The sequence below is a fragment of the Miscanthus floridulus genome, chromosome 15, assembly GCF_019320115.1.
Source record: "Miscanthus floridulus cultivar M001 chromosome 15, ASM1932011v1, whole genome shotgun sequence".
NCBI lineage: Eukaryota > Viridiplantae > Streptophyta > Magnoliopsida > Poales > Poaceae > Miscanthus > Miscanthus floridulus.
Genome location: NC_089594.1, coordinates 54,959,660 through 54,969,036, shown reverse-complemented (window position 1 = coordinate 54,969,036; position 9,377 = coordinate 54,959,660). Strand labels below are relative to the sequence as shown.

Below are 9,377 nucleotides of genomic sequence, written 5' to 3'. Positions count from 1 at the left end.
TGGTTAGAAATGCCACAAGCTTTCCTAAAACAATAGCCCCACACCTGATGGAACGTTCCGTTCTTTTTCCTTTTTGAAGGAATAAGGCTTAGGTATTTAGGTGTTCATGACAAAGCAGTCCTACATTCATTGTTGAATCCAATTGAGAACATGTCCAGATACAATTGTCTGACAGTGAGCTTGGCTTTGAGATCGAACTTGAATGTCTCATTTAGTTAGGTATAGGTTACTTGGATGCATCTTACAAAGTTTAATAGATTCATGGTCTATTTTTAGTTTTTTGGGGTGCATTTCTATTTTATTGTTTTTGTATTTTTGATGCTCCTATAAGAAAACTTATAAGATTCAGTTGCTTTATAGCTTGCTGCTTTCAACACCTATTATTGTACATGTCAGTCTGTCTACCACAACTCTGAGTGCCTTCCACATTGAACTTTTGATATGCAGGTATAGGTATATGTGCATTGAATGAATGATTACATTCTATGAACTTGTGATTCACATGTGCTCTATGCTCAGCACACCAATGCTTTTTGTACACTAGGATAAGACTTATTACAAAGAGATGAAATAAGCAGGTATAGTGAACTCAACTCCGGACCCACTTACCATGGTCCTTAGATTTCAATGTGACATTTTTAGATTATATGTGCCTTTTCTATTTATCATATGGAATATCTGCTGGTTTTGAAATTAACATTTTGCATTTTGGTTTATTCAAATTTCATATCAAAGGTTGTTTTGCATTTCAGTTTATTGTAATTTTATGCCTATCACTTTAATTGGACACCATGTATACTATATGACTCCCATACATTTCTTTCTTTAATTAAACGCTATTTTCTTTTCGCACTTACTTTGAGGTTTAAGGTCCCATCGATCATCTTCCTAGTAGTTTTTGTCCTGCAATCTACATGTCGTTACTCAAAATACCAATTAAGTCCACCTTTACAGTGGTATAGGAAGTTAATCTAAGTGATTTTTTTTGTTTCCTTGCAGCCTTGTGATCTGATTTCCTCAACTCAAGATTCCTAAAATTTCATGTTCATTTTCTTCAACTCGGCTTCCAAAACTTGGAGATTTATGACATTCCACAGTAGGTGAATTGTACAGTCATGACAGTTGCAGTTTGCCAATGGTACCTACATTGCCACCGCTACAAATAAATAGATTGTACAATACACTTGATTATATATTTTGTTTTCCTGATATATAAAACAATAAACTTGGCTTCAATGTATAATAGTTACTTAAAAAGGCTCTTGAAATGAATTACCCTACTGTCTATGGTCACTTTTGCGACTACTGCTTATGAATGGCTATAACGCTTGGCATGTAATTCAAAACATCAGATTTATTGTGCTACCTAAGCTGAATCTCAGCTATTACACATTGATTACAGGTTAATCTTAATTACTGATTGATCATGCCATTCTCCTTGATTGAATATTGCCTGTCATGTGATAGAGGAATCACGGCAAAATAGGAAGTAGAAAATTATTGTGCTATTTATATACACATTGCATGTTTGCATGCACCAGCATATATGGCAACAAGCAAAAGGAAAGAGAATTAACACAGAAGGAAAGAGAATTAGGATAAAAGGAACGAGAGAGACTGCTATCAATCCTCTGCTATAAATACTGTGGCCTCGCCATAGCGCCCACCCTTGCTAGCTGAGCTCGCCCTCGCTCGCACCGGCCTCCGCCCTCGCGCCCTCCCTCGCACACCGGCTGTGCTTTGCCATAGCGCGTCGCCATCGTCGTCGCCTGCCGCCATCGCCTTCGTCGTCTTGCTGTGCCCTCGAGGAGGACTGCGGACTGCATAAAAATACTTTCTGCTCATCCAAGCGGTGAACTGCATCTAGGTGCTCATAAAGGTCTATAAAGTAGAGTTTAGTAAGCATATAACGCCGCGCTCTCCATGACTGTTAATTTCACAAACTTTGCTTTTTGAATTAACTATAACTTTAACGTTGATATTTAATTTTATAGTATTGTTATCTTATTATGCGATCCATGTGTTTTTAGTATAAAAGTTTAGTTGTCTCGTAGCAACGCACGGCACACTACCTAGTGTAGTAAAATTCTCAAAGCTAATTAAAACAAAAGTGCTACCATGAAAGCTACTATTACATATTAAACTCAGTACAAAGAGGAACCTTCTGCAAACAAAAACCTCATATCCACAACGGTAAGAGCCTGCTGGTCACTCAAAGAGTATATCAAATATTTCTGGTTGTTATATCCATAGGCTGCTGAAGTTCGTTTCCTTCATGTGTCAATCCATAATTTTGTAGAACATAATATTAGAAGTTTTCTTGCTTGTAATTTATCTGTTTCGATTAAGGTATTGACATACTCATTCCATTTCAAATTATAAGACAGTTTTAGCTTTTTTAGATGCATGGTTTTCAGTATGTACCGTTTTGGCTTTTTTAGATACATATAGGTTTTACTATGCACTTAAACCTATATTATCTGTAGATATATAGTAAAAGTAATGTATCTAAAAAAAGTTAAAACGACTTATAATTTGGAACAACAGAAGTATTTCCCAACACTGAGTGCACGTGGCCACTGTGACTGAAATCTTTTTTTTTTGGCCTGGATTATGGTGATTATTTGATAATCGTGTATAATATTGTGGAAAAGTAGGCTATTAGCAGTTTACCATGTAAAACTGAACAGCGACAACTTGTTACCTAAAATTTGAATAATTAAGCACATGGTATCGTGAAGTCATGTGCCCCCTGCCTCTTTTTTAATTATATATAACGTTTACGACAAGATAATCAGTTCTAACTAATTATTTTGAGCTAATAAGTCATCTCACATATTAAAATGGACGGAGTAATATACAACATCCACTTTAGTAGCTACTAGCTGCTTACTTTATTTTGCCTCATATAATCACGGTGAGGAATCAAACACACAGTTTTATGTTGTCCATCAGAGGTCGTTTTATTTCATAAAAGTGAAGTGTTTTGAAGCTGAGCAGTGGAAATTAGTTTCCACGAAGAATTGTTTAAAAAAAGTGAAGCATGCATAATAAGGTTGTAATAAACGCATTTTACGGTGGCCTAAACTTAGAACAGGAGGAAGATTATAATTTCATACAATAATTAGTTTGTCATGCGTATCAGATGGTAATATGGAGCACAAGTAATCCTTAATATGTCAAGTATATGTCTATATATAATAGCTGAGTTGATTGGAAACCAAGAAATATGCATATATAGAAAAAGAAGCTGGGGGGAACCTATCCACTAACATAGCCATTATTCCAGTACTATTTGAAAATGACGACATGGATCTGCTATAGTTGAATTACAGTACACAAGTGCAACCGCGCATTTTACCACTTTACACTTTTTATTCAGTATATAATATAAATATAACTTAAAAGAGCAATACTATTTTGATTAATGACACACAGAAGAGTTAGTATAGATATATAATGACCGATGGTAGGTCATTAAAACGGTTTATAACGACACATGGGAAGATGCTAAAGATGGGATGTGGTATACCGTGTATAATATTTTACCCAAACCATGAATAAATTATTTTATTGTTAAATTACAAGATATTACTTGGTACTAAACTGACAATAGAATGAAGTAAATCTGTCTTTAGAGTCGAAAGTTGTGAAGATAAATTTTGCTGTTGTGTGGCGGCTAGCTTCTACTCGATCCTAATTAGTTACTGATGTATGCGAAGCAGGTTGGAGAGTTCCACGGGCAGTGCAGAACAATTCGGAGTCTACTACTCAAGCACTAACCCATATATTATACTCATAAAGCTTGCACAGAGCTAACTCTTTATGCAACGACCATGATTATCTCTATTAATATAGATCAAGTTATTAAAATCAATTATTCATGTCCAGAAATATATCATTGAAAAATGTCTTTGAATTATATTCCATGCTCAATCGTTTGGGGTTTAGATGTGATTGGAGAGCCTAGTGCTGGCTGCAGATGTATACCAAGGCATGCGTGCCACCTCCTATATGAAGCGCCCCACACAGTCACCATATCATTGCCAGAGTTTCTGAGAACAACACAGAGAACTCTCCTCAGAGCTCTTCGTGCCCCTCCTGCAAGGGCCAATGGGCAGTGGCGAATCTAGGATTTTGTGTAAAGGTATGCCATCCAAAAATTTTCATATATAATTCGGTAAATCTATTTCAATAATTCGATAATAATTATAAAATTGACAATATCATTCGGTGTATATGCACTAAATAACACAATAAGGCTTAAATTCATGGATTAAGTTCAAACCATCCACTAAGTATAGTATAAATAGTTCAAATGCCATACCGATAATTGAAATAAGGCATAAAAGAGAATCGGAGACTTACAATGCTATTCTTGTAACTATTTTATTCGACGCTTTCAAAGGGACATAAATGTCTTGATTATATCATCTTCATCAACTTCAAAGAAAATATCACACTCAATGAAAGTGACTAGACAATCATCCAAAAGACTATCTCTCATTTTATTTCTTAACTTTGTTTTCACAAAAACCATTGCAGAAATACCCTTTCAACACTTGTCCTTGCCACAGGTAGAAGCAATACCAATTTGAGAAGCTCATAAACCATATCATATACTTTGTACCTCTTTGTTTCAACAAGCTTAACTGAGAGATCAACAATATTGTCTAAACCTTTGAAGCTATCATCCTGTCTTATATCATCAATATAATTATGTAGCTGCAATTCAAGTTTGAGCAATTTATTATTTGAGAACTCCTTTTGGTAGAACTCAGCTAGTCTACAGTAGCTTCTATGCATCAAAAGAAGCAAATGACGTGGAAGGACTGAAGGCCGACATACAAGACAATAACTCCATATTAATCTCGTCAAACCGGTTATCAAGTTCTTGACTTGTTTGATCAATGATACCAATATATACTTCTCTTCTAAAGTGGTCATCATTGGTTTGCTTTCGGGCACGAGCTTTCCTTGCTGATTTTTCATAAGGAACATAATCACTATCCATAGGAGGAACTTCAACAACATGCTTATCGCAAAATGAAGTGACCTTCTCAAGAAAATTATTCCAACCATCAGACCTCAATTATTGCATTCTTTTCTTTGCCACATTAAAAAGTGATATTGCATTAAGAATATCATGGTCCCTTCTTTGCAAACACTCGGATAACTCATTTGTATATCCAAGAATAATATATATTAAGTGTGCAAAGAAAACAAATTCAAAGTTCTAAAATGCTCCAGTCACAAAATGTATTTTGGTCAAATCATCCTTATATGCAGGATCATCCCCAAGATCAACCAGTACATCATGGATTGCTTCATACATAGTAATGATGCTGCATAAAGTTTTGTAATGAGATCCCCATTGAGTATCTCCAGGCCTAGGCAAACCCATCTCTTGATATAATTCAGTTCTAGATTAAATAAATTGCGCTTGCACATGCAATTATGGATCACTCACATGATACGAGTACTAAACAAAAGATCAATCTAGATCGACTCTCGCTGCATGATGGATGATTTTATGATTTTAGCGTTAAGTAATTAGCAATTAAAGTACATATGAATTTTTTATAAAAAGCCGAAGAACAAGGATTGAATCTCACCTGAATGGCTGGACAATTCCGATCACAAATGTCGGTGAGGTCGTAGGGCACGGTGAAGGCCAAAGTGCCAAACGGCGAACTGGACGAGGTCATGAGGACGACTGGACAATGACGGGCCACTGGGCGACAGCCAACGTCGGCGGACGACGTGAGTGATCCAGGCGCGCAGCCACACAGGACGCGTGAATCGTGATGAAGATGATTAGACGAACCGTCAAGCGCAGAAGACTCGAAGTATACGGCGGCGCTGCCTCGATCCGTATTGGCTATTGGTGTCTTCGTTGTCGCTGGCCACATGGTCCGCGTGCCCGCGTGGGCCTGACTGCTCGCTCGCGTCCTGCCTCTCGCTCGCTGTCCTGCCTCTCGCTCGTGCTCGGCCTCGGCTCTCAGGTACACTATCAGATGAGTGTTTTTTCTTTTTCTTTTTATATAAATACGTATATATACGTGCTTACTTGCCCTGGCATACCTCGTAGCTCCGCCACTGCCAATGGGAAAGAGAGGAAGAGAAGTTGTTCAAAAGCCTAACAACACCAGCAACTGTTAGTTCAGTTGTATAGCTGCCTTGCAACCGTATTATTTGTAGCACCCTTTCTGTGTCGCAATGGCAGGCCTATCTCTGCAGCACCCCTGGGCATTCGCTTTTGGCCTTCTAGGTACATATATATATTACATTTTCACTGAACAAGAGCTGCAAGGCCATGAATTTTGCAAATTTTCATCTTCTCTATTATGTTTCATACATTAGCATGCACTTCACATTTTGCTATAATTGTGTATTCAGAAATATCTTATCATTCGTTAGCTGTTAGTGCCTGGTACTATAGAAGCCACTTAGTGAGATTTGCCCGTCGTTGATCGTCAACCAATAGTAGAGGAGCCGTGCTGCCTTCCAAGCGTTTCCCAAAATAACACGTTTCTTGTGGTCATAATCACTATCACTTAGTTCAGTTAGTTGCACGAGAAGCATGCATCACTAGATTATATCACCGCTGTCATCTTTGATCAATGCTTTTGTTAGGTCTATACATTTCTCGTAATAGACTACGTGTCGAGAAAGCAACCGGTCTTTTGAGACATTTAGGGTTATCCTAGGACATGCTGGGTCTGATGACGTCATAGTGCACTACTGCAATATACCACAAAAACCTCGTCTTGCAAATTAACAGTAAAGCCTCGCCAATCTTTGCTCACAACAAAAGACAAATTAGACCAGCCAGAGATGTAAAGTGTCAGCTTATCACAACTTATCCCAGCTTTATTTGGGCTCTCTTTGGCAACTTTTTCAAATGGCTGATCTTGGTGCCTTTTTTTTTTGTTTGCTTTGCAGGCAACGTCATCTCCTTCATGACCTTCCTGGCCCCGATGTAAGTGACATAACTTCCTAAATTGTCACTACTAATTCAGATGTTCATCATTAAATTGAAACACTGCTATCCATTTCCATCCGTTATATTAATTATTCGATTCGAAATTGATATGCTCGTGTCTGATGATGATCCTTGCGCCCATGCTATACAGACCGACGTTCTACCGCATCTACAACAGCAAGTCGACGGAGGGTTTCCAGTCGGTTCCCTACGTGGTTGCCCTGTTCAGCGCCATGCTGTGGATCTTCTACGCACTGATCAAGTCCAACGAGACCTTCCTCATCACCATCCACGCAGCCGGCTGCGTCATCGAGACCATCTACATGGTCATGTACTTCGTCTACGCGCCCAAGAAAGCCAAGTTGTTCACGGTCAAGATCATGCTTCTCCTCAATGTCGGCGCCTTCGGGGTCGTCCTCCTCTGCTACTCCTAGATCAGGACAATACTGTCGGTTTAAAACACCTCATCACTGTCGGATTTTGATCCGGCACAACCAAACCGGCAGTGATGAAGGTTAGCTAGTCGGTTTCTACAAACTAGCAGTGTTCTGCAACTTCACTGTCGGTCCTTTACATAACCCGGCAGAGTTCAGTTCCACCAACACTGCCGGTTCATGAAACCACCCTGACAGTGTAACCTCGAACATCACTGTCGGTTTATGTCTTTAGCCGACAGTGTTGTCGTAACCAGCACTGTCGGTTTGGGCAAGACCCGGCAGTGATGTCTAAGCCAATGCTGCCGGTTTGTGCATCAAACCGGCAGTGCCATCTTGGTCCATCACTGCCGGTTTGTTGCTAACCGGCAGTAATGGTCCGTTCGTATTTTATTGTTTTATAATTTATTTTAATTTATATTTTTTTCGTGGAATCCGGTTTCGCTTTATATATGCTATGTAGACCACATGTCCATCAATATTAAACATTACAAATGTTACGGTTACAGTTCAAATGTTCTTATCAAGATCTCGATCCCTCAAAATAAAAAAGAAATTATTCAATAAGATGAAGCATGCTTCTCGGACTTCTTATAATAATCTAGCGAGCCGCTCTGGGCCATACTGGCCCTTGAACTTCATGGATTGTACAGTGGAAAATACTCTATCTTTTTCCAATACTTTGGCTAAGATGAATTTTGTCAGCTCTGATTGCAGTGCGACGATTTCCATGTCTAACAATCTTTCATGGTTATATTTCTTACGTTGTCGTTCAAAAAAGATGATATCTAAAGAGAAATCAGAAAATCATTTTGTTGAATTATTAATAGACATAAATGAAATGAGGATTATACACACTAACTTATCTGCTTCTTCCAATTTCCCGCCGATGTAGCGAAGCATTGCCCACGTTACATAAAACCCGCATTCATTGCTTTCCCGCTAGCTATTTTAGGTACTTCCCCTCCATTTCGACAACCTTGAATGGGACCTTGCGTCCCACCAATATGTCTTCTTCGGATACCGTGCAACATTAAAACATGAAACATTAGAAAGCGGTATGTGTGATTAGAAAATAATATGTTATTAGGATCGCTTACTAATTCAGCACTGCCACCGGTGCATCTAGATGATGAAATGGTTTTTTCTTCGAGTCCCACACCTCGATCAGATTTTTAGCAAGATTGACACAAATGAAGATGAAATGGTTGTTGCAATCACAGAATCCTAATTATTGAATAATCTTAACAAAAAAAGAAGCATAAAATTAAAAGTCAAGAACACATACTCGCAGTTGTAGGCTAGAAGTATGTGGCTTTTGTTCTTCATCTTGAATTCATCAAAAACAACAATCTATCTCTCTTTCATGTCATTCCACGTCACATCCATAGAGGCCTAAACATGTCTTCTCATTGACTCGCCCGGGGTCCAAGAAACCTATGTTATCCCATTTGCTTTTTAGTATGCAAAATTTTGCTATACACCTACATAAAATCATAGGAAGTACTCAAAAGTTAACAATTTGTGTTTCGAGAGAGTAGTTAATTATAATATCATGCATGTAGGGTACTTACATAGTCCACAGCATCAACATTTGTGAATCGAGAAAGCGTTTCTGGTATAGCTAGAACAAGCACTCCCACTCGATATCGAACTTCTTTTCTTCAGGATAATGAAAAACATGTGGTGAACGGATAATAACCTCAAAACCAAAGTCCTCCGTCTTTGTTGCTTAAGTCATGTAATATTCATGCAAATGGCGCTTACATGTTGTCAAATTTTTATATTCATCATCGAGAACCAAAAGATTGCCCCTTTCATACTTTATGGCCGGTGTTCCCGTCCCTTGTACATCATAATAGATGTTCGGTGCCTCTTACATGGTTAATTCGGGGTTGTCTTCGACGTACTTCTGTATCTTCCTTAAATCTTCATTGTGTATTTCTTCGGCTCTTATT

At 38.3% G+C, this 9,377-nt stretch overlaps 1 pseudogene; it reads left to right on the top strand.

Moving 5' to 3' along the window:
• The first annotated feature begins 6,132 nt into the window (after positions 1-6,132).
• Positions 6,133-9,377, top strand: part of LOC136508969 (bidirectional sugar transporter SWEET13-like) — a 39,951-nt pseudogene continuing 36,706 nt past the window's right edge.